The following is a 27,523-nucleotide window of genomic DNA, read 5'->3' as shown; positions in this document are numbered from 1 at the left end:
ACTAGTTTTAATCTTCTGTGTGTGATTTAGACATTTTTCCAAGTACCATTTGTTGAAGAGGCTATTTTTTTCTGAGATCTGAGGATTGTGGTTCAAAGCTAGCATGGGCAGGAAAGTTCACAAGACTCTATATCCAATTAGCGGGCAAATGAAGTGAAGCTGTGGCTCAAGTAGTAGAGCACCAGCCTTGAGTACAAATGCTAAAGCACAGTATCTGAGCCCTGAATTTATACCCTAATACTGGTATATGTGCACATGTGAACATGGATGCATGGGCGTGCACGCGTGCATGCACACACACACACACACACACACACACACACACACACACACACACACACACATAAACACACAGAATTTATCCTGACTACCCTTCCTAAAACAGACACTGCTTGCTGAAATCCTGATTTCTCTCTTCCCACTGTGAATCAAAGGTACTTTTGCAACTTGCTATTGAGTTTACTTTCTCAATAAAGAGTATGACAATGAGGAGAGAGGGGATTTGTTTTTTCAACTTTACATTCCCAAATATATTCCCTGGCATAGACAGATAAATAATAAAAATCTGCTGATCGAATCTCCAAGCAATATGCCAGACCCGAGCTGTGACTCACATGAAGCAGAGTTAAGAGGGCTCTGTTCAAGTCTTGGTACCTGAGAAAAACAACTGCAAATAAAAAGAAAATGGAATGTGTTCAGATAATATCTATGATAATAGATGAAGCAAATTCTGCAAACAATCCATGCACTAATTAAGGCTGCCTCCTCTATTTTTAAAATTAGTCTTTACTAACAGCTTCTCTGGACTAGATTGAATCTCAGCACATGATTAAAAGTACTAAAACATATTCAAGATATAAAAAGAGTCGTCTATTTTAATTCACTCAAATTAACATATTATGAAGTCATTCATATTTCAAAAGCCCTCAATGTGTGCTATATTATCATCAAGATTGGCAAACAATAGTCTACAGACCAAATCTGGCCTGCCATCTGTTTCTGTATGCCCATCAACTAAGAATAGAGTTTACCTTTTTCAAGTGATTAAAAGGATCAAAACAAGAATATTTTGTGATGTGAGGATTTTATGGAATTCAAATGTTAGTGTCCATAAATAACGCTTTATTGGAATGTGGCCTTGCTGGTTAGTTGCATATGCTCCAAGCCTGCTTTCTTGCTCTCACTACAGAATACAATGGCTGGAGCCAGGACTCAAATCCTAAAACATTTAGTATCCAACTCTAGAGGAAGATTTTTGCCTACCTCTGTGGTTATAATGGCATCATAAATTGCCTATCATAAATTTTGATCCTCTCTGAAGTGTCAGTGTCCTTTAATCCGATGTTTGTGTATGTGTGTGTGAGTATGTTGAACTTCTAATATTAAAACTCATCCTTGTCCTACTGATTTATGACGATCTTGCCTAAATCCCTTTGTTGTTCATCCTTAGAAAAAAAGTGATCTCTTGGTTTCTGGGCCTTTCTCCCACACAGCTAACCATACTCTGCCTGTACTCTTGGGCCTTCATTCTGTCTTAGATAAAATCACCTCAGGTTCCCTTCCTGGGTTATTTCTGTCTAACCACCTTTGCTCAGACTGCATGTGCAAATCACGTCATAGAGCAGGCACTCACAGAGCTCATTAGAGCCTCCTCCAGGATGCTGTTCTCAACCAGCGTTGTTTTTCCTAACCAGAATCAAGCATTAAGTGAAGTAATGATCCAACAGAAGACATATGTAAACTTGAATGAGCAGCTAAAATGATCAGAAATGCATTTCAATTATAAATTCATTCACTGGAAGAATTTTTGACACTAATCTATTTCAATTTTCTTATTCCACACAACAGAACTAAGGCAGAGAACACTTTCACCAACTGCACACAAATGGATGTCACATTCTATTTACAATTCAGACCTCGATTCTTGGCCTACCTTCTTGCTATACCAATGTTGTGGTGAGTTTACATAAACATTTAAAGGATTATATAAGCCTTATAGAAGAAACAACAGATAACGGTATGGATCAGGACCTTTATAAATCCCAATTTAATCTTATAATCTTTCATTAAAGTTACTTCAATTCACTCGATTTTCTTTTTACTTTTTGTAAATGTAGCATTGGTCAGTACCAGGGTGTCAACTCAGACCCACACTCTCATTTGGCTTTTTTTTTTTTTTTGGTAAAGGCTGGTACTCTATTACCACTTGAGCCAACATTGCTACATCTACTTGATTAGAGGTAAGAGTCTCAGACTTTCCTGTCCGAGCTGGCTTCAAACCACAATCATCAGATCTCAGCCTTTTGTATATCTGAAATTACAAGCATGAGCTACCACCACCTAGAAGAAATGTAGAATTTTGTTTTGTGCTTGTGGAGATGGGCTTGGTCACAGACATTTACAAGAGAGAGCACTGAGCAATGAGCAACTTTTTATTTCAGCCACTGAAGTTTAATGTCATACCAGATTCATATTTTTTTTCCTTTCTATATTTTCCTAAACAAAGCAAAGAAAGAAAACTTGAATGATCAAAGACTTCTACAATGCGATCCTATGGGTGAGTAGAATCTTTGAGCAATTCTTTTTTGTGTGTTTTTTCTTTTTGTGTAGGAACTAGAACTTGAACTCTGATCCTCATGTTTTCTTTTAGCTCAATTCTGGCACTCTACCACTTGAGGCTTACCTCCACTGTGGATATTTTACTGATTAATTGAGAATAAGAATCTCACAGACCTTTGTGCTCTGGCTAGCTTCAAGTCGCAATCCTCAGAACTCAGCCTCCTGAATAACTAGCATTATTAATGTCAGCTACCAGTGCCCAGTCAATCAATTCCCAGTTCTTGCTCATGTTTTACAGTTTCTCAGTTAGCATGTCCAGAGGAAGAGAGTAAGATTTTGTATTTTCAAATGAGAAAGAAACACAAAGAAAAGTTTTCTGAACCTTCTCTTGGAAGAGTAAACAATTGTGGGTATGGTTTTAAACTTCTTCCTGGATTTCCTGAGAAAACTGATTATGGTTAAGATTATATAAAACATGGATCTGTATATATAATTTTTATAGAAACCATCACTCTTCCTTTTTGTTAATTCCACAAGGAGCCAAGGAGTAACCAGAACAAAAACAATGACTATTGAAATCATGGATTACAAAGTGTTAAATGAAGCCAGCACAGCATGTGGGAGGTGCTGTATTAGCTCCTACAGCAGACACTAAGATTTTTATTAACTTCCTGCTGCAGAGACTAAGGTGTGTGTGTGTGTGTGTGTGTGTGTGTGTGTGTTAGCAATAAATTGTTATTCCAAAAGTGAGTTCTCAATTTTCTACCAAGATGAACATTTTATTTCATGCCTGACTGAGGTTCTGGGGCCTTCCATTCCTCCCAGGGAAGATGCAGGTAGGGCCTGGCCGTGTGCAGCGCGAGTTAGCTCTGGTACTAGTGCAGTGAAGGACAGGGCAGCCTTGGGGAGAGGATTCCACACAGAGGATAGAGGAGATCTGGCGTGTTTAGAAATGAGCCAAAGCTTTCAAGTTTCAAGTTAAAAAAAAAGCCAAAGCAGTTTGATTAGGTATGCATGTTACATTTGGGGTAAAAAGAAATAATTTAAATGGGATTTCAGGAAAGAGGTGGAATGGATTTTCCTCTTTCTCGCTGAACTACCATGAATACTAACGCTATAGTCATAGACATTGTAAGAATTATTTAGAGTCTTTTCAGAGAAACCACTTTCATTAATTTCCATTTACTTTCTGTTTGCCTATTTACCAAGAAAATCAATCATCGCCATTAAAATGCACATAAAGAACAACAGCAGAAGAAGTTGTTTTGTAGGACTGAAGATGTGTCGAGAAGCCACCAGAGCAGAGGTCAAGCCCTCAAACCCTTTTGTATTGTTAAAGGTCTCAAAATATCACTCTTTGACCCCCAGTACTCTAAATGTAGCAAATAAATATTTTAAGCCTTCACATAAAAATTCTGAACTCTTACACATTTCCTACTAGAAATAGATCCAATATAGTTAAACTTTTCTGTACTGAGATAGAGGCCTGGCCCAGCAGGCTCAAGAAGACTTCAAAACAGCCTTGATAAGGTGGTTGATGTGCAAAATTTCTGATTCAATTATAAGCTTCAGAGAGGCTTGGAAAGAGGTAAATGCCATTGCTAATACACAGCGCACACGGTGGTCCCTGCGGAAGAGCTGTAGCACTTTCTACTCTAGGTGCCTGGAAGTGTTCGGGAGTCACGTACGTACACTTCCCGATAAAAGGGAAGAAGCAATTACAACGTGCTTGAATGGGAAAACTTCATTATCCAAAGGAAAGCTGCAGCTTTTTCTCCCTTTGGCTTTTGATAGCTTCATGCTAATTTTCAGAATCAAAAAGTTGGAACTATTTTATAAATATTGACTAGTTGATCTTGTCTATCTGTCTCGGAATACAGGGAGATGTATAGGTACATAAATGTCTGTGCTTGTGTGTGTGTGTGAGAGAGAGAGCTAGACAGAGAAAATACTCCTAGAAGACTTTATATTCAAAAATAACATATTTTTCAAGTTATTATACATGCTTTGCATAGCCCAGGAGTTTTTTAATAACAAAAGCTTGTTATTATCTTTTACTTGTCAGTCATAGGGCTTGAACTCTGGGCCTGGGCATTGTTCCTGGGCTCTTCAGCTTATATTAAAGGTTAAAAAAGCCTCTTTTGCTGAAGTCTCCTCAGGGTTCTAGAATAAAAATCAGATTCTTTCTTTTTCTTTTTCTTTTTTAAATCAGTCACGGGGCCTGAACTCTGGGCCTGGGTGCTGTCCCTCAGCTCTTCAGCTGAAGGCTAGTGCTCTACCCCTTGAGCCACAGCGCCACTTCCGGTTTCCTAGTGGTTTATTGGAGATAAAGAGTCTCAAGGACTTTTCTGCCTGGGCTGGCTTTGAACCAGGATCCTCAGATCTCAGCCTCCTGAGTAGCTAGAATGACAGGCGTGAGCCACGGGCACCCTCTAAAGGCAGGTTATAGAGTAGAAGGAGCCTTTGTAATTTTTAGAATATTAGAATCAACTCTGTATGTACGAAAGCATATTACATCAGTCTTGCTTGATTTTGAATTTACTTTCCTAAAATTCAGGTGACTTTATTTCTGCCATCTCTAATGCCTCTGAAGCTGGTGGGGCCTGCGTTCTCATGCTCAGATCCCTGACCTTGCTCTCCTCCTGCAGTTAGTTACCTAGCCTTCCTACACTAAGAGAGTCCTTTACTCCTTTACAAGCCAAGGGGACTCCCTTGGCTTGTTTAGATAAAATCAAGCCCTCATTTTTCCTGCTGTCAGAACATGACCCACGCATCACCCCATCTTACCGTGCTTCACGCACTGCGTCTTTGTGAGTTTTCCACTGGGGCCTTTTGATAGGACCCGTCCAGTCATTCTGCCTAACCCAGCATGCGTCAGACCAGGGAGATGCTGCACCTGTGTCTGGTGAGCCAAAGGGGATGGGAGATTTGTTCTCAATTCAATTATGCTCTTCTAACATGAAAACTTCCCATCGGAATGTTCTGTGGTGAATCCATTCATTTCATATTCCTCACACATGGAACTTAACACATTTTTTCCCCCCAAAGGCCTCTTAAAGCTACTGGTTGGGTATTGATTGACCCGTGCGCAGTGACTATTTACATGGTAAATCTTAAAGATGTAAAGATGCGGGGGCTTTCGTGCAGAAAGCAGAAAAATGTCCAGCCAAATGTGTAATTGGGATACAAAGTTTGTGCGGCCCTGAAATCAGCCGAGGCGGCTCACGAACCTGGCTTCCAGCTTGTTGGAAGTTTTATTAAAACAGGATGTCAAGGTTTTTTCCCCATGCTTTCCCTACATTTCTTTATTCCCTAGTAATTAATTTGCATTAATTATTTGCTACAGTGAAGCCATCCTTCAGTATCTGTCCTTCAATGTAAGGCTTATTTTGATTTTCACCTGTGTGCAGCAAAGCTTAACCCTCATTGGTACTCAAGCATTTTTCTGAAATCAACACTGTCAAAACAAATCTACCGTAAATTATCTTTTAGATGTAGGGAACCTAGGTTTGTAGTCATTGTAGTCATATGTTAATACTTCAAAATTTAATAGTTACATATGAAATTTTTATATAAAATATCAGAGTTCCTCACAATAGATACTGCGACAGTATTAGAAGGGTTATTAGGAGGTAATAGATTTTTATCTGATTGAGACACGAACAAATAGAAGAGAAGAATGATAAGTATAGGCAAACCATGGGGGACACACTTCAAAAAGGAAAGGAGAATCTCTGTACCAGTAATGACCCATAGAAATCAAATGACTACATTTTGGGGTATTTAAAGGGAAAGATGGTAGTAAATTTGGTAAAGTGGTTTGCATTCCAATTGTTAAGATTCCTGGATATGAAACTTGAGCCTGAACTTTATTTTAGAATTCAGTTTTGTTATATCAGAAAAAGCAAAGCAATCTTGAAATTTAAAGATCTTATCTAAAGTAATACTGGAAATTGTTTGACTTGGTGAAGTGACTTAGATGCTTTGAGTGTCTGTTCTCTGTTATGAAAAGGAGTATTAATTACATCCCTATAACATTTATTTCATAAATTTTGAAATAAATGGGCTACAGGAATGCAAACAATTATATTCATTAGATAAGACACCCGTAGACATCTATTGTCTACTGAAAAAGGTAAACAGACAATTAGGTAATTGTTTGGCAAATTACACATCAGACTTACATCTACAGTGTTCACAGGCATTCAGAGAAGGAACTCCTAAATATTTACTGTGGAGTTAGCGTCGATGGTTTAAAAACGGCACTGACCTGGTTGTTGGTTCCTTAGGAATCAGAGCCAGAGAGCATAAGCAGGCTGACTGAAGTAACAATAACCAGGGAGAAGACTCAGTTGCCAACTGGCATTGAGTCGAGGTAGCCTTGCTGGGCTCTGGTAATGGTAGGAACACAGTACTTTTTGCTATAAATAGTCATTGAGTACTTACTGTGGAGTAGTTTTAAAAAGACCATGGAGTGATAAATAAATAGAATCTTGACCTTTTAGATCTTACAGGTTCTTGCAGGGACATTTAGAACTCCACAGAGAGGGAGACGGGATCCAGCAGAGGTGACAGCTCTTCCTCTTTCTGGAGACGCTGCAGGGCACTCAGGAACATGGCTCTGGAAAGGCCAAGGCCTTGAAGACCCTGGCGCAGAGGCGAGCAGGGAGCCTAGTCCTTTTCCTTGGAATGAGCTGGATGAAGACTCGCCTGGATGCTGAACAGCCCACATGGAACCGGGAGGATTAGGACAGAGCCCACAGAAGAGCTACTGATCTCAGGCTCCACTTCTCAGTCTGTGCTCTCCTCCTTGCCCGGGAAGCGTGTGGTCAAGACCTAACATGGCGTAAGATGGCCCTGCAGGCCATCTCGGAGGCTTGTATGAGCCTGACAATGCCAATGGCTACGGTCTTTTTCTCAGTTTCCCATGATTTTTCCTTTCAGATAAACTTTGCCTCCATTTCAATTCTTTGGAACTCTCTACACAGGGGTCCATTACTGTCATTTTCAACTAGTTTAGCTTCTATAATAAAATTCTCAACTTCTTTCTCTATCTCCTTGAATCCTTTTCTTCAATTTTCTTTTGGGCAGATTGAGACAACATGTCTGGAGATCCCTAGACAAGGTTTGAAAAGTTTCTAACCAGACCCTAAGATCTAGACATGGTTTACAACTGCATTTCCTTTCTTATTATTGTCACGTTAACTATTTACTAACTTTTCAATATCAGGCTATTGAGAGGTACTGAGCTTTTTCTTTTCAAAAAATGAGACTATCTGGCACTCTTGGTGATTATAAGAAATTTGTTCTCCTGAACCCAAAGCAAATTAACAGATAAAGATAGCTCAGTTAGTGGAGGAAGGAAGTAACAATTGATTAACTTTGCCAGACAAAATGGACTCCTCTCTGGTGGTTTTTGTGGCTTAGCAGTTTTCACGCTGGCTGTGTCTCAAACGCTGTGGCACAAATCTGGATGGGGGAGGGAGGAGTCCCATCCGTGTAAGTGCCGAGCCAGGGCTTCAGGCTAGACAGCAGAACCTGTTGTAGACATATTTTCTAATGTGTTCACTAGCTTTACCTCCATTCTAACAAATATAGGACAGACAGAAGAAATAACCAAGACAATCAAAAATTAAAATGGAAGCAGAATAAAACTGGAATCTTTCTTCCCAACACCCATTCTGCTAACTACCTTTGAATCTCCTTGAATGGAGAGAGACATTGAGTAAAAGGCAAGTCGGGCAGAATCTGAACGTTTCTTCCCTTGTGTGGTTAAATGAGATGTGGAAGGGAAGAGGTAAACCTGCGGGAGCTGTAAAGACATTCATGAGCTCTGCAAATGAGGAGGGGATAAGGCAAGGAAAGGGAGGAAAGGTCACATTAAAACCGTAAAAACATATGAAACTTAGACTTGGGTGCTTGGGCTGACACTACCATTCATAGTCTATTAAGTAAGTAAGTTAAGGGTTGGGCCTTAAACTTGCGACAGAATCCATTGTTTTCACGCTGTGTTTTAGTCAGTTTCCTGTCATCATCACTGATGGGCACAGGCTAGGTAAATTATAACCACTAAATGTTTATTTCCTGAAGCTAGGTGGCAGGACTGCAGCAGTTATACGTGCAACTTTCTTGTTTTTGTTTTTGTCGGTCATGGGGTCTGAACTCTGGGCCTGGGAGCTGTCCCTCAGCTCTTCAGCTCAAGGCTAGCGCTCTACCACTTGAGCCACAGCGCCACTTCAAGCTTTTTCTGCTTATGTGGTGCTGAGGAATCGAACCCAAGGCCTCATGCATGCAAGGCAAGCACTTTACCATTGAGCCACCTTCCCAGCCCTCAAGTGCAACTTTCTTGAAGAAGGACGGTCAGGCTGAGTTCTAGAGCCACAGGTACCTGGTTCAGAAGGTTTAGCTAAGGGAGTCCAAAAACGCTCTTTTGGTAAAGGATTTGAATTACACCTCTGTGTCTCTGGGAAGACAGAGCATCTGGCCTTGAACCCCTCAGCGCCTGCAGTTACCAGCCTGGCGGAGACATCACCTGGACAGGGGGAGCAGGGGAGCGGGCGGCTGCTTTGATTCATTTATCCTCCAAGCCAGTCATGCCAGGGCAACCTCAGCTTCACTACTTCATCTAATCCTTCGGACTGCTAATCCTCTCCATGACTTTGAGAAGAGAGAGAGAGAGAGAAAGAGACACAGACAGAGAGAGAGACAGACAGAGACACACAGAGAGAGAGAGGGAGAAAGAGATGAGAGACAGAGAAAGAGAAAAATAAAGAAAAAGAGAGAGAGAGAGCCCAGTCTTGGGCTTAAATCCATGGCCTGTGCACTCCATCTGAGCTTAAGTCCATGGCCTGCACACTGCATCTGATTTTTCTGGAGCAAAGTGAGTGCGCTACCACTTGAACCACATCTTCACTTCTGGAATTTGGGTGGCTAATCATGGATAAGAACCGTCTGGACTTTCCTGACCAGGCTGGCTTCAAATCACAATACTCACATCTCAGCCCCCTGAGGAGCTGGGTGGAGAGGTCTGAGCCACTGATACCAGCTTCAGGTTTTATATCATTGTGGAAGGAGACAACAAGCACCGTGACTATGTTTGGTAAAGATTGCTAGGGGCTACCTTGTGTGAACAATGCCCTGTGTTGAACACTTCAGTTCTGCATATTACAAGCCTATTCCTAGAGGCCTTTACTATGTGACTACCACCTGGAGCATGCAGCACACCCCACAGACAAAGCAACCACTAGTTCTTTCTTTTCTTACAATAATGTTCTTTATCAGAACTTTAAAGACTCACCGATCCTCATTTTTGCTTTTACCTGTCTTAGGTACAGCGGTGCAAATATTTAATTTGACGTATGCATGTTTCTTGAAAAAATCTGAACTGATCATCTTCTCAGTAACACAGACATTCATGTGTGTTCCTTAAAGGTGAAGGGTAACAATGCCCGACAAGAAATGTACTCATTAGCTTACGGGTATAACCGGAACCTCTCTGCACAGCATCTTGACAAGAAAATAAATTAAAAGGAGAATTCATCATATCTTCCCTTTTCCTCTCATGCCCAATCAGCAGCCCGCTGAGGCAGTGGGGCATGAGGACTTGAACGGAATTCCCTGACGGATAGAGGGCACGTCGATATGCTGAGACAAGCAAAGCCTAATTCGATTTTGAAATCAAGATTTAAACTTCAGAAACTAAGCTGTGTGGTCAAAAGACCATGACTGATGGGAAAGGGCCAGTGGTCCAAGGGGAGGAGATACAACCTCATTTCTAATTTGGCAGGAAAAACTCCTCGGCCTCGAAGAGTTCCAGGGGACAGAGAGCCGCAAAGCTGAGCTCTTCAACCTACAAACACCAGGCCACTAATGCTCCCGGCTGATAGGACACCATCACACCAACACCTGGGCTCAGCACCACCGATAGGATTTTACCGCCTTGGAAGACTCCCAAGAGCTCCTCTTCCTTTCCTCCCATCCTCAAGACGGGGTGCAGAGCACTTGGAAGGTCTCCTCAGTCTCAGTGCTTTCTGAGAAACCACGAAGGAGTAAGGCCGTCAGAGCGTGCTATGGACTTCTGAAGAGTGATACTCCAGGAAGGGTTAGCTGCATTCGTGAAGGTACATGATCCCAATGATTACCCACGTCCCTGAACACAGCACCTGCTTCAAACTTCCCAACATCTTCTGGGAAAACCTTGAATATGATTACCTGTAAGTTTATGAGCCTCTTCTGGAAAGCTGGATACATCAGAGTATAACAGTGACATCTAAAGAAGTCAATGTGGACCAGTTAAAACTTGTATTTTGGCAGGGGAACCCCAAGATACATCATATATAGATATTTCTAATCCTTCTGAAGTAAATACAAAAAGGCAAGGATATTATATACACAGATGCACACACTCACACACATATATGTGTATTATATACAAATGTAGATATACACTTATGTATACATATATACCTATATGCACACACATACATACATACATACATACATATATATATATATGCCACAGACATATATCATGGAGATGTGGCACTGGTGGCTCATGCCTGGAATCCTAGCTATTCATGAGGATCTGAGGATTAAGGTTCAAAGTCAGCCTGGACAGGGAAGTCAGTGAGATCCTTATCTCCAATAAACTACTAAAAAAGCCAGTGCTAGAGTTAGGCTCAAATGACAGAGCACTAATCTTGAGCAAAAGAAGTGTTGGGTCAGACCCAGGTTCTGAGTTCAAGCCCTAGGACCAACACCAAAAATAAAACAAATTCTAACCAATCCATTAACCAACAAACAAAAAACTCGGCAATTGTGAGAACTTTTCTCTTTGCTAACTAGCTCCATCAATCAGACACAGATAGAGCAAGTGATCAGCCTTATAACAGATGCTGAGAACATTCATGGAGGCAGAGCAAAGTCTGCATACCATATTATCCCACAAGAAATCATTTGACACGCAAAAATGGAAAAAGCCCAGTGACCACCAAGAGAACATTTACTTGCTCAAAATGACCAGGAATGTACAAAAGTCCTGTGATACTGAGCCACAAGGGCTAGTAAAACATATATGTTACTCAAGTTGTGCAACTTGAGTAACACATGTTACCTGAGTGACATATTCGTTACTCAAGTTATTGTATTGGAGAACAAGCATGTACTGGAATGCCATTCATTTGGGAGTTCTTTACTGGTCCAGCAGTGTGTTATTTTTTTTTCTCTAAGTGAAATAGAGAAACTTGGGTGTTGGGTTTGAGGCAATACAGGAAATGCAGACAGACAGACAGCATTCATGTGAAGGAGACCAGCCAGCCTCAGAAACTGCACGTGGAGTTACACTTGGGTTCCATGCCTTAGCTGTCTACACTCTCCTGCTTCGTGATCCAAAACTCTTCTCCGTGGTTGACGGATGCCTAGCTTGATATTTTTGTCACTACGTACGATTTTTGTTTTATAAAGAAGATGATTTGCCCTAGAATAGAAACGCCGACGGCTCGATTATGAACTGTGCTATTACTTATTTCATTGTACATATCTTCCCAGGTTAAAACTTTCAAACATTATTCATTTATTTATTTTTGCCAGTCCTGGGTGCTGTCCCTGAGCTTCTTTTTGCTCAAGGCTAGTCTTCTACCATTTGAACCACAGCTCCACTTCTGGCTTTTCTTTCTTTTTCCTTGTTTTTCTTTGTTCTTTCTTTTTCTTGTTTCTTCTCCTCTTTCTTTCTTTCTTCCTCCCTTCCTCCCTCCCTCCCTTCCTCCCTCCCTTCCTTCCTCCCTCCCTCCCTCCCTCCCTTCTTTCCTTTCTTCCTTCCTTCCTTCCTTCCTTCCTTCCTTCCTTCCTTCCTTCCTTCCTTCCTTCCTTCCTTCCTTCCATTTATTGGAGACAAGAGTTTCATCAACTTTCCTGCCTGGGATGGCTTTGAACTGTGATCCTCAGATCTCAGCCACTTGATTAGCTAGGATTGCAGGCATGCGCCACCAGCACCAAGCTAAGATCTCTCTCTCTCTCTCTCTCTCTCTCTCTCTCTCTCTCTCTCTCTCTCTCTCTCTCTCTCTCTCTCTCTCTCTCTCTCTCTCTCTCTGTCTGTCTGTCTGTCTGTGTATTTTGATGTGGGAAAACCTATTGCTAGAATAACATCCTTTCCATATAAAAATTGAACAATGATCTGCATTAGGGCGGCATCATGTGAATTTTCATGCTTATTCGGATGTTTATTTGTTGCGCATATTGTATTTGTCAGTTGTCAGTTATATTATTTAATGGCAAATGTATGCACGGCAGCTGCCAACGTTGACATAAATTGACGAAGTGAAAAATAATTTCATTCCTAGAAAAGTAGCCTTTGGACGCCTGCAGCTTCCCTCCGCGGATCTCTAATTGCTCTCACCATGTTACACTGAAGGCAGTGTCCAGCTGCCTAGCATTTGTTTCTTCCTCTTTTCCTTGTTCTCTTTGGCAGTAACAGGGTTTAAACTCAGGGTCTCATTGTCTGCTGGACAGATGTTCTGCCACTGCACCCAAGCCTTCACCTTGGCTTTGTGGTGATTATTTTAGTGATGAAGTCTATCTAGGGTGGCTTTGAATTGTAATCCTCCAGATTTCATCTTCCAGAATAGGATCAAAGGTCTGAGCCACCAGTACCTAACTCGATGCTCTTTTATATGTGAATGCCAATGAGCATTTAGTGAAGCTGTAGTTGCTTATTATGTATATGACTTTTGAAAAAAAATTTAACTATTAGCATAGCAAAATCAAAGGTAGCCTGAAACACTTATTACCAGACACTCACTATACAATATGCAAGAAAATGTGTGGTGTTTTCAAATAGAAGTCTCTGAGCACTTAGAATTCCTGTGGTTAGCAAGTGAAGTATACAAAATTAATGACAAAATGAATATACTCTCAAATTTTATTTCATTAAAAGTGAAAATGGAAAAAGAGACAGAGAGGAATGAATGACCTAAAGAAAAACTATTAACTTGTCTTCTTTTTATGTAATCTTCAAATACGAAAAATTGATTCACATCTGTAATCCTAGCTACTCAGAAGGCTGAGATCTGAGGCTTATGGTTCAAAGCCAGCCCAAGTAGGAAAGTCTGTGAGACTCTGATCACCAATAAACCACCAGAAAACCAGAAGTGGTGCTGTGGCTCCAGTGGTAGAGTACTTGCCCTGAGCTGAAGAGCTGAGGGACAGCGCCCAGGACCAGAGTTCAAGCCTCACGACTAACCAAAAAACAAACAAAAAACCTAATTGATACAATGTCAATTTTCATAATTTACATCTTAGTTTTTCCTAATATTCAGTTTTATTCTTTTATAGATAACAACATAATAATCTACCCTGTACATAAATATATTCTTAATTCTGGAAGTAGATTCTTAGAATTGCTTCTCAGACATGATTTAGAAATAATGAACATTTGGGAGCATTGTGGGTTGAATTCAGGGCCTCATGCTTGCTAGTCTGGTGCTCTACTATTTCAATCATGCTTCTAGCCCTGCTTTTTGCTGATTATTTTGGATATGGATTCTAGCAAAGTTTTCAATTTAGGCCAACCTTGAGCCATGATCCGCTAATGATCAGTTTCCTGAATAGCAAGGATTACAGATGTGAGCCACCAGCACCAGGCATAAAACATCATAACATTTTGAAAGCTTTTTAGCATATTGAAAAATGCTTATCCCATATACTCTTACATGCTTCAGATAGTGTCTGTCTTTGGTACAGATGGTACTGTGACCTTTTCTAAGTGGCAAACTAAAAATGGTCTAGTCTTATCCTCTTATGTTTTTAATTCTTATCTTAGGATGAACCTGATTTTTGCATGTTTATTTCCTGTGTCTATGCTAGAAATGCGCTGGGTCTTTGGTTGTGTGCATGTGTCAGTACTGGGACTTGAACCCCGGGCCTCTGGTTGTGTGCATGTGTCAGTACTGGGACTTGAACCCCGGGCCTCACAGGATCACTTGGCCTTCTCACTCAAGGCTGCTGTTTGATCCCTTGAGTCACACCTCCACTTCGGGCTTTTTGGTGGTTAACTAGAATGAGCGTCTCATGGTCTTTTCTGCCTGAGATGGCCTCGATCCTGAATCCTCATATTTTCACTTCCTGAGTAGTTAGGATTACAGATCTGAACCATCAACATCCAACGTAAGCTGCCTATTTTATATTTGAATGAACATCTACTTTTTATTTCTATAGCTCATAGTTCTCTTTTTTTGTATGTGCTGGTCTTGGGGCTTGAACTTGGGGCATAGGTGCTGTCCTTGAGCTTTCTTGCTCTAGGATAGTGCTCTACCACTTAAGCCATGGCTCCAGTTCAGATTTCTGGTAATTAATTAGAGACTGGCTTTGAACTGCAGTTCTCAGATCTCAGGCTCCTAAGTAACCAGGATTACAGGCATGAGCCACCAACACCTGGCTCACATAGGAAATTTTTTATGAACTATGATCTGTATCTTGTATTAGTGGCTTGTTTTGTTTTAATTTAAATTTCAATACTGTCAAGGCACTGGCGATCTGTCCTGTAATCCTAGCTGCTCAGGAGGCTGAGATCTGAGGATCGAAGTTTGAAGTCAGCCTGAGTAGGAAAGTCCCTGAGTCTCTTACCTCCATTTAAATAACAAAAAAGCCGAAGTGGAGCTGGAGCTCATGTGGTAGAGCACTAGACTTGAGCAAAAAAGCTCAGGGACAGCACCCAGGCCCTGAGTTCAAGCCCTGGGACAAGCATGTGCACACGTATACACACACACACAAGCACACACACACAAGCACACATACAATTCAGCACTCAACGTGCATTTAAAATGTTGTTGGACTTTATAATTTTATTTTAATTTATCTAGCAAAAACTTATATACAGCATGATATAAATCAGAGTTTGCAGGGATCAGCGGAGAGTACCAAACCACCAAGTTTATGGTTCATCAGCAAAGATGATCTTTCTCTCCTCCCTCCCCCACCCCTTCTCCAAAGGGTCATTTGTGACTGTGGAGAGGTAAGATGAATGCTAAAGGCTTTTGTGATTGCTACCTCCATGAGTTGTCTACTTAAATGAAGAAAACTGCCAGTATTTGAAAGCCAAAGATAAGGCAACTCATAGACAAGAACTCTTACCTGGTTGTTGCTCATCTTTTATCCTAAGGTCTGATTCTTACAGACATAGCAACCTACTCTTTTATTTCTCAGAGCTAAAGATAGAATGATGAATATTTTATTAGTGTCTATATGTGATACATATATATTTTTTAACAAAAAATCTGGATTTATTTTTATCTGAATATTTCTAATAGCCTAGTCAAAATATCTTCATATCAAAGTGATATTGTTTTATAAATTCAAAGAATTATGGATGGAGGGAGGATGAGCAAATACAGTCATTACGGTTCATGTGTATTGTGTAAAAAATGAGCTGTGTAACTTTAGGGTAGGGATGGGGGATTAGAAGAAAGAAAGGGGTGACAGTGCCCAAGAAACACTGTTCTCAAAACTTGATGCATGGAACCGCAACCCCGTTTTACCATGCTTAATAAGAAGAGGAGGAAGACTTGGAAAATAAAATAGTGAATTAGAAATTGTATTCCTGTTAAAAAATATTTCTAATTGTACAGAGGGGTTACAGTTAGATGAGTAAGGTAATGACTACATTTCCTATCGAGCATTGTTACTGCCTCCTTTGTTTTTCCCCTACCATCCCTTCCCTGCCCACCTCCCCAACTCCTCCCTCCCTCCACCCACCACCAGAAGTTGTAAAGTTCATGTTCAACATCGTGTCTTGTACGTCTCATTGTTACAATGGGTCAACCTTATGTCAGCATTTTGTTACTTCCCTTCCCCTTCCCAACTTAGAAAAATGGTATATACAAGAAACAGGGCTGTGGCTCAAGTAGGTGAACACTGGTCTTAAGCAAAAAGGTTCAGAGATGGCACCTAGTCCCTGAGATGAAACCCAGGACTGGCACCCCCCCCCCCAAAAGACACACATTAGATTCAAGTTCCACATGGATAATCCAGAATTTGTGTTTCTTGTTCACATATTTCCTTTATATTTCTGTACTTCTCTTATAAAGCAAACGTTAAAAATGGTGCCCTCTGCTATAGATTATTTGCACATATTCTCAAGGACTTTACTGATGTTTATAAAAGAGAACTTTTATAAAGCATTAACGATAACCCCAAGGTGGCTGATTTCTTCTTTTTCATGCATGGATTCAATCTAATATTTCATGTGTTATTATTAAGGAGGTATATAGTTACATAACTTATGGAGCCTAGTACCAACTGAAAATAGAGGGCTCTGAGTTCAAAAATTGATTCTTTGTTCAAAAAGAAGAATTTTAAGAGGGCATCAGTGTAATCGGCAGGGCTGCTCTATGGACAAGAGGTGTGACAGCCCTCACATACTCAGTAAACCATCCCCGAAGTCAAAGGTCAAATGAGACGTGTGATTCACCGGTAGGCTTCAGAAATTTGCCCTAGAATGTATCTTTACCACCAATGAATAGAAAAATTTAAATTGAATTTAATTCATAACTGAAACACAGCTGCAGGTTATAATCATTTACAAATATGATATTCAAAGCAGTTTGCTAAGGAGGAGCTGACCCAGGTCTGCTGTGTTTAGAGACTACACAATGAAGCGGGTGTGGTGCTTGCCAGCCATTCTGTTAGCTTCAATACTTCTTGTTTTTATTTAGATATATTAGTATGAACAAAATTGCTGTCATGAAATTCCCTGTCCTAAATGAAACTATTCCTAAAGACACAGCATTTTACTGCTTAACATTCTACTAATAATAGTGAAGGGAACCTTCTGAAAGAAACCATTTGCTAGACTTCCTATACTGGAAAGAAGCAACACATTTTTTCATTCGGTTTTCAGAACAGACGTAGGGATTTTATGATGCTCAGATATAACTCACTAAAGCATTTTATCTGTAGCAGCAAATATGCAAATGTAACAACATGTTTGAAGTTGGTAATCAGATGTAAACTTTCATAGTACAAGCTCAGAACTCAGCCTTGTTCTGATTGGTGGTTCTTATCTGTGAGATGGAGAGGAAGGCTGATAGGGAGTGAGCCCAAGCTTTCAGTGGCTATAAATTACAAGTCAGGTAACAGCATCCCAGCTCTCTGATAAGGAGAGGGAGACCACTAGATAAGAAAGAGAGAAGGCAGATAAGAGGTACAAGAAAGAGGAGAAAAGAGACTGAAACCACCTTAATGATGGCTTATGTGTAAATATCATGCCATTTAATTCCCAAGAAAGGAAAAACACAGGAATAATGAACTCTTAAAAAAGGCACAAATAAGTAGCAGAAAATATGGGCTTTAATTCAAGTGTTTCTGTTAACTCTCTGTGTGCTCTTGTCTTGGCTTTGTGGCCGTTCAGGCAAAGGTAATTAGAATCAAACAATCTCCAAGTTTTTATATTTGTAAATGTATCTAGTATGTATCTAGTTCTCTCAAAGTTTAGGTAATTGTGTAGAAAAGTCCTGTTTTTTTTTTTTTCTTCTAGCTCTTTCCCAACACTCAATGATAGCCTTTTTGGTCCAGTAATAATGGGATATAAGTGGAGAAGAGGAGATTGGGGGGAAAGTGGAAAGGAAAGGGGGAAAAGGAAGGTTATTGGGGATAAAGAGCTTCACATTATATTAAAATTCATACATTTTATATATATATATATATGAAGATTGCATTATAAGGCATCAACATTCTGTTTGAAAACTGAGGGAAGATTATAGGAGAGTTAGGGAAATATTATAGAGGGGTTGATTTGTTCAAAATACATTGTATGTATCCATAAAACTTTCACAATAAAATGTCTTTGCACTATTAATGCTTCCTAATTAAATTTGTTAAAAAAAAATAGCACACAGGGAAAAATCAGAGAAAGAAAGCAGAATAGAAGATAATAATTATAAGAAGAGGAAATGCTAAGATGATGAAAGAGGTGAAATTTATCAAGATTCATTTTATTCATATACTACTTTGTTAAAAGCAGCTCCTTTGTACAATGAATTAAACATAAAAAGAAGAGGAATACAATACTACAGAGACAAATAAAAATGATAGGCAAATAGTTAAGGAATTAAAAAAATTAAATATGAGATGGTTCATGCTATAATCCTACCTACCCATTAGGAAGTCAGAGATTAGGAGGATGGAGGTTAGAGACAAACCATGGCAAAAGGTTCACCAGACTCCATCTCAACCAATAAAATATGAACTTCATGGTGTGCATTTGCCATCCTGGCCAAGCGGGAAGTGCATCACTGTAGACGGCACCTGCACATAAATGTGAAGTCCTGTTTGCAAAATAGCAACAACAAAATAGCTAGGGCTAGCGCTCACATGGTAGAGCATCTGCCTGCCTCGCCAATGTGAAGTCCTGAGTTCAAATCCACTGTCGGAAGGAAGGAAGGAAGGAAGGAAGGAAGGAAGGAAGGAAGGAAAGAAGGAAGGAAGGAAGGAAGGAAGGAAGGAAGGAAGGAAGGAAGGAAGAAGGAAGGAAGGAAGGAAGAAGGAAGGAAGGAAGGGGAAAAGGGGAAGCAAACATGTTGGGTCATCACTATTCCTTCACACCACCAAGCTTGTTGATCTCTGGGAGCCTGAGAGAATAGATAATAGAGAATAGATAATCGTGGTCTTTGGGAGCTTATGGATAATCCTGAACTACGAAGAGAGGAAGAGCCTTAAGTCAGAAATGTGTGTTCGTTGCACCTGGCAAAGAAGGAGGCAGATAGGAAGAATCAGAGACCAGGGAACTGTAGAAGCAGGCCAGAAGGCAAATGAAACCATCAAGACCAGTTAATGAGCCACACGTGACTTTAATTCCTAAGGGAAAAATGCCTCTTGTGTCTCGGAATAGACATGTGTTTTCTCTACTTCCTAGGTCTATAGGTAAGGTCTATAAGGTCTATACAGTCTTCAGAGGAAGTCTATGTGTATGTAGTTTTGTAAGAAACAACCCCTGAGTTTTCCAAACCACTGCGCATGTTCTACTCCAACAGCAATGAAGGGCAGCGCCTGACAGCTGCTACTACACCACATCTGCACTGACATGTGCAGTCTGCTCTAACTCCACGCTAAAACTGCCTGTGAAATACTGCACTTCACAGTAGGAGTGTGAACAATATTTACATGTTTAGAACATTTCCATGTGTCTGTGAGCTATTTATAGGATGTGTGTGTGTGTGTGTGTGTGTGTGTGTGTGTTCAGGCACTTGGGCTCGAACTCAGAGCCTCTCACTCTTGCTTGACTTTTCCACTCAAGATGGTACTCTCCCATTTGAGCCATGCCTCCACTTCTAGCTTTCTGGTGGTTAATTAGTGATAAGAGTCTCAGAGTTGTGAGCCACAGTGGGATTCAAACCATAATTCTCAGCTGTCAGCCCCATGAGTAGCTAAGATGTTTTCCCTTATCTGCAATCATTAATGTATGTCTAGGACAAGCAGAAAAGCCCAAAAGCTATGTACATGTGACCAGATAAGATGGTGCTAAGTGAAATGAACCCCAGGATAGGAACACACGTGGTTTTTTTCTTTCTTGCTATTTTTAATGTACTATATGATTTGTTTCTTTTGTAAGTCCCTCCCCCACGGGATAGCCTCTGTTTTCACTGTATTTGACTCCGGTGTCCTGCATCTTGTATATACATTTTTCTAATTTGGGGAGAGGAAGGGAAATAACAAAATGCTGAAATAAGGATACAGGTTGACCCATTGTAACAATGACATGTACAAGACACTATGTTGAAAATGAACTTCACAACTTGTGTTGGGTAGGGAGGAGTTGGGGAGGTGGGGACAGGAGGGATGGTAGGGAAAAACAAAGCAGGACGTAACAATGCTCGATAGGAAGTGGACTCATTACCTTATCGTGTAACTGTAACCCTCTGTACAGTGTCTTTACAATTAAAAAATATTTTTTAAAAGGTGACAGGTGTGAGCGGCCGGCGCCCAGCTCTGTGTCAGAGGCTAGCACTGAACTTGCGATCCTGTGCTGCCTTCCTGCATGTGCTCCCATAACAAGCTCTTATATGTCTTGTTTTGTTTTGTTTTGTTTTGTCGGTCTTGGGGCCTGAACTCTGGGCCTGGGCGCTGTCCCTCAGCTCTTCAGCTCAAGGCGAGCGCTCTACCACTTGAGCCACAGCGCCACTTCTGGCTTTTTTTCTGCGTATGTGGTGCTGAGGAATAGAACCCAGGGCCTCATGCATGCAAGGCAAGTGCTCTACCACTGAGCCACCTTCCCAGCCCCCTCTGATATGTCTTTTAAAATGTTCTTATTTAACATTCTCCTTTCTGCTTTTCCTGTTATTTTCATAAAAGACAAAAGCTCTACAATGATAAAGCAAATTCTTTTGATTATATATCAGAAATATTGTTCTCAATGGTAATCATTTTTTCTCAACTTGTGCTTTTCAAGTTAGTTGATTTAAAACAACTTTGAATGTGAAAGGAGTTTGTTGCAGTGTTTTTAAAACATGGTCTAATGTATATATTGGTACCAACACAGAATTCAAATCGTGAATAATTTCTGGCTTACCAAGGAGCTGATTTAGCTATTTCTGAAATATAACAAGTAAAACAAGTCAATTATTGTTACTTATCTATTTCTCATATTTAACAGTTAGATTATTCACTCTCAAGTACCTAGAGCCTCTTGGCTATCTACTCTGTCTTACTTAATATAGAACAAACAACCCACTTCTTTCCATAATACCTGCTGACAGAAATTCCAGGAACTATTTAAATAATATGGCCCTCAACATCAGGTACTGTTGAAACTCTCTGGATGAGAATTACATAAATGATACTGGAAACTGTAGGATTTGGGTATAGCTTTCTCTTTCATAGCAGCCTTCTGAAAGCAACCCAAGTTCACATCTGTAACTCTAGCTACTCATGAGGCTAAGACCTGAAGACGGCAGTTCAAAGCCAGACCAGGAAGGAAAGTCCACGAGACTCTTAACTCCGGTGAACCATCAACAAACCAGAAGTGATGGTATAGAGCACCCCACATGAGCCAGAAAGCTAAGAGACAGTGCACAGACCCCGAGTTCAAGCCCCTGTATTCACACACAAGCTCTCACACACACAAATGAACACATTCTAACCAGCGTCGGATTGATGAAGGACCCAAGTCTAGAAGTTTATAGGGTTCTTTAGACTTTACTCAAATTGTACAACAGTGGACTTGGTAGACACATGGCTGAAACATTCGGGCAAATACATTCTTTAGAAAGGTAATAACTCTAAAGCATGTATCTTAATATTCAGGTAATCATTTCATGTCATTGAAGAAGACATCTGAATAGCAATTTCATATCACTGAGAGAGATATTGTATTATTTATTCAATTATCCAACAAAACTATAATGAAAAATGCGTATTTCACAAGCATATCCAATAATGTGTAAGACATAAGAATATTTCAGATATAACAAGCATCTCAAAATTACATTGAAAAGCTAATATCAAAGTTCTTAAAGCATTTCCCCAACATCTAAGAATTAAAAAATTAAGAATATAAAAGAATTTTCCTGAAACTCATGATACATTTTATATTCTAGACGTTTTTGGATATACATGTACAATATTGCTCTCTCTTCTCACTTGCTCTGCTATGATCAAAATGTGTTTATTGTACCAACTCCATTTTATTCTAGTTTAATATATGATGATTTTAAAATTACTTCAAAAGAAACATCTTCTAAGAACTAGAATTTTATTTAGAATGATTTTTTATTCTTCAAATAGGCAATAATAATTGAATCTTCTCCCAATAGTATGAACAAAATTAGGAGAAAGTTTTACTCACCACAAAAGTACAGTACAAATATTTCACCTTGAATACCAAGTCTCACTAGGGACTAGCTGATCAGAGCATCTCATGGAATCAAATTGAAATCTATGTCTGGGCCGAGCAGGCAATAACATGGTTTGTGAATGTGGCTGGTTCACACTTGGAAGGAACAGTGCTTCTTGTGTGCTAGCCCTGGTTTACATTCTCTCCATTGAGAATCCTCCACTAGACCTCATTGCTAACGATACAAGAGCATGCTTTCATGATGAAATGAAATGACACCAGATCCTCAGTCTTTTTAACCATTTTTAAAGCTCTGTCAAAGTATCTCTGGGAGCACTGATTTAATAAGTTTTGCCAGAATAGGTGCTCTGCCTTTATTGGAAATATATTAAAAGCTGAAGTACACAGATTTCAGAAAGGACTACAAAGTTACTTTTACTTTTCTTTTTTAACCAACTATTTGGTTAAAAATAACCTGCTTGCTGTGACAGACCAATATCCCTAGCTACTCAAAAGGTTGCAATATAAGGGTCATGGTTTGAAGCCAGTTTGAGGAGAGTCTAATGTTCAATGAAACAGCAAGAAGAAAGAAGTGGAGGTGTGGTTCACAAGGTAGAACACCAGCCGTAGGAAAACCAAAGTTTAAGGCCAATACTGGAACAGAGAAAGGGATGGGAAGGGGAAACAAAGGAGGAGGCAGCAATTCTTGATAAGAAATGTACTCATTATCTTCCCAGGTAATCATAACCCCTCTGTACAGTATGTTCACAATAAAAAGAAAAAGAAAAGAAAAGAAAAGGCACCCTTGTGACTTTAGGACCAACCATTTCTTCTTCTTTTTTTTTCTTTTCTCTCTTCTCTTTTTCTCTCTCATTTGGCTTTGTTCAACCCAAACTTGATGTTCTACCACATTCCCTCCTTTAGTTAATTGGAGATAAGAGACTCTTAATGTGTCTGCCTTGGCGACTTCAAACCTTCATACTGAGAACTCAGCCTTTTGAGTAGCTGGGATTATAAACATTAACCCCATAGCTGAGACCAACCATTTTCTCATGACCCTATTTAGCAGACGTTGTTGTTTGAGCTTCATGGCCCCTGTGTAGTGAGGTAGGGACAGTGACTGAGTTTGAGAGACAAACGACAGGCCTTCAGATGTTTGTCTGACAACACAGTTCCGTTGTAAAAATTGTTTACGCAATGATGTGCGTATTGCTGGAGTTAGAGCAGTGCTGTAGAAGACATCAAGGTGGCTAAGACTTCCCTCATTATTGCATTTGGAAAAGTGAAGGAATTCACACACCAGAACTTTGCTTTGGTGCTCAGAAGTAGTTAAGGAAGAGACCGCTTTGCTTCACAGGAGCTGGTTATCATGCAGAGACTCATACGGATAGCTAATTAATGATAGCTGCACGGAAGGAACTTCTGATGTGACCATAGGTTTATGCTTGTTTGTGTAAGTTTTGTTTTTATTTTTGCAAACTAGTAGCATGCTTCCTGGAGAACTCATTTATTTGTTTCTAGGAGCAAAATAAAGTTCAGAAATGATATACAGATTCTATAGTACCACATTCCTATCTTTGCTGTTGTATACAAATTTTGGTTGACGTATACAGCAAATTGACTTTCACCAAAGAATTAAACCTAAGTGTGCTAGGAGAATCCTCTCTAACCAAAGGCCATCTGAGGCACATGCCAAGGCCAGTCCAGTCCAGCAGGGATACACTCATCCATTGTACTCCATTAGCTCATTTTTGGAGTCAGACAATGCTTCTTAAAAAAATATACCTGTCAAATCTTAATACACATGTAACTGAATTAGTAAAGGGAAAAGGAGTATTTTCATTTTTTTGATTCTGAACACGTTTCAATGCAGTGAGGAGAAATTACGACTATTGTTCTGTTATTTAGTGTGTTATTGCAACATTCTATAACACAGAACATTTATTGTTATAGAAAGTGCTTTCCACTTTAAAGCTCACATCATAAAAAGTTGTGCACCGGTTATTATCATTTACCTTTTCCTTGGGTACATTACTTTTCATATGCTTTCATTAGTGTGCTGTTCCCTAGTGTGCACGAAACTTGAAAGTCTAGTTGCCAAAACCCAGCTGAGGAGAAAAAAGGAGTTATTCTTGCTTCAGTTGCTTAAGTTAAAACAAAGCATTTTGCAAGAGGCAGTGGTTGTAAAGGAACTAGAAAGAGGAGCCTGTAAAATGTGGCTAACATGTGCAGTATTGCTCTCAGTGATGCTCAGTACTTCATACATATCAGGAGTTTGGTTATGGAGACTCCCATCTATAAATCTAACTACTTAGGAGGCTGAGATCTGAGGATCATGGTTCAAAGCCAGCCTGAGAAGGAAACGTTCATGAGACTTTTATCTCCAATTAACTACAAAACGCTGGAAGTGGAGCTGTAGCTCAAGTGGAAGGAGCTTTAGCCTTGAGCAAAAGAGCCCAAAGACAGCATCCAGTCTCCAGTTCAACCCCCAGTGCAGGCACACACACACACACACACACACACACACACACACACACACACATACACACACAAACGCATGTGCACACACACACACAGACACACACACATACACACACTAACGCATGTGCACACACACACAGACACACACACATACACACACACACAGACACACACACATACACACACACACACAAACGCATGTGCACACACACACACATACACACACATACACACACACAGACACACACACACAGACACACACACAGACACACACACATACACACACATACACACACACACATACACACACAAACGCATGTGCACACACACACACACAATCAGGAGGCTAATTTATGCTGTTACCATTTTATGTGACCTTAATTTTGCATGTTATTCACCTTGTTGCTTTGTCTTTGAAGAGATAGAGAGGGTTAGCTGAGATAGAGAGGATTACGTTAAATATCTGCTTGTTATATGGGTTTTGCTGGATTTTTGTTATCTATCTGTCTGTCTGTCTCTCTTCTGTTTATAAGATGGCTCTCCTTCATTATTTGCTTAAAACTGAAGACTGAGTAAGTCTTCAGTTTCATGCTCATTGAAATGTCACTTTGGAGCTGATGTCTACCTCTAGTGCATTTTTGGTAATTTTCTTCTTATTATCAGTAATGAGTAGAAACCCAATCTGCCTTTGAAACATTAGATTTAAGGGCCCTGCTATTCTGTACGGTACAAAGCAGCCTGCCTTGTCCTGTGAACACCTGGTAAGCTGCAGCGTAAAAACATTACAACAGCAGAAAGCCTAAATGCTAATGTCCAGGTGATCCAGTGATTTCCTTCGAGTTTCCACCAGAACTTATGAAAACAGCAAAGGCAAGAAATACCACTCAGCTTACAAAATGTTCAAGTACAGTCATTACTGTCAGCTGAGTTGCCTGTTTACTTTTACAAACATTTAATCTCTAGAAGCCTGGGTTTTATTTAAGAAACAATTATTAGATGATAATAAAAGCACTGAAAATATTCTAAAACAAATGCAAATGATGAGAAAAGGAAAACTCTAGCTGGGCACCATGGCTCACACTTGTCGCAGCTACTCCCGAAGCTGCGATCAGGAGGATCACAGACTGAGGCCAGCCTGAGCACAATATTCCTGAAACTCTACCTCCAAGCAAGGAACATCTGTCATCCCACCTGTGTGGAAAGCATAAACAGGAGAATCACAGTCCAGGCCTACTGGGGAGAAAGAAAAAGCACGGCTCTGCTGGATTTTGTTTTCTTATATCAAGCAACAAGACGAGGGGCCTTGCTTACGTGGTTGAGGGCCTCTCCAGCAAGTGAGGAGCCCCAAGTTCAAAGAATGTAATTACTCGCAAAGAACATAAATGAAAACGTAGACTTTGCAAAGCTTTACAGTAACTTGGGGTATAGGCTTCCTTTGTGTATCTTCACAGTAGTAAGACTGATATTGCTATACCTGTGGAAGTAAGATATAATCTCTGAGAACATAGACGGTTTCCACACCCCATATTTGGGCTTTAAAAGATGATGTTTATGCTGTTTTCTTGCCTCTGAAATAAAGATGGCCCTGGACTGTGCAAGCTGAGACCAATGTCCCTCCTCATAGACATTTGCTCCTTTCACTTTCTATGTAACTCAAATTTCAGAGACAAGTGAAAACCTTGTCTGGGTGAAAGTCAAGGAAAAGCATTTTGGTCTTAAATGAGTGGATGAGCTAGATGTCAACTCTTCTTTCACAGTTTATGACATCCATTTGCCTTGAACCAATCCCAGCGACCCAGACACGTCTGAAACAAGCAATGACTGGAATCAATTCATTTTCATCCAAATATTTCTCTCTGATGACTGAACCCACTGCCCTCCGCCCCACCCACCCACAGCCCTTGGTCTCACATCCACCTGTCCCAGGTGACATCCATGGAGGAAGTAGCTGTCTGTGGCCTTCCTTGCCTGGGGGATGAATCACTGCAATCTCTCGCCTGTCAGGATACAGACTCATCAGCAGTACCTCTGTGTGTTCTCCACTGGTCTCATAAGGACACAAAGCATTATATTTCTAGCCTTCTCTAATTCACCATGACCTCATCAGAAGCAATCCAGTCTCCAAAGGCTACATTTCTAAGCAAGGTTAGATTCTGAAGTTCTGGGTGAATATGAATTTGGGGGAGACACTGTTTAATCCACTAAGGAATGTTTCTGATATTGGTTACACAATTTCAATTTATTCTTTAGTAAGAAGTAATACTGGTCACAATAGAGAGCAGCCATGACAAGAATAAAGATTCATGTTGCTCATTATATGAAATGGTTGTTATTTATTTGAAGATTCCTTTATGCTAAATTTACTTTGCTAAATATGAATACTCAGTAGTCATAACCACAGAATTTGCTTATCCTAGAAATGAGTATCTCACCAGAAATTATTTCACAAATAGATCAGGAATATAGACACTTCACTTGGAAGGGAGCTGTGATATTCTTTCCACTTAATTCCAAATCCATAACTGATCACCGATCAATTCATTCATTTCTTCATCCTATGAACAGGCAATGAACTACGGGTGTATTAGGAATGTAAATTTTCTCCCCTTGGGAATTCTACAGTCTAGTAAGGGAGACATTGGCTATCACATCCTATTTCTGCTG

Source organism: Dipodomys merriami, unplaced genomic scaffold (assembly GCF_024711535.1).
Source record: "Dipodomys merriami isolate MVZ:Mamm:240054 unplaced genomic scaffold, mDipMer1.0.p SCAF_26, whole genome shotgun sequence".
NCBI classification, from domain to species: Eukaryota; Metazoa; Chordata; class Mammalia; order Rodentia; family Heteromyidae; genus Dipodomys; species Dipodomys merriami.
This window is presented reverse-complemented; position numbering follows the sequence as displayed.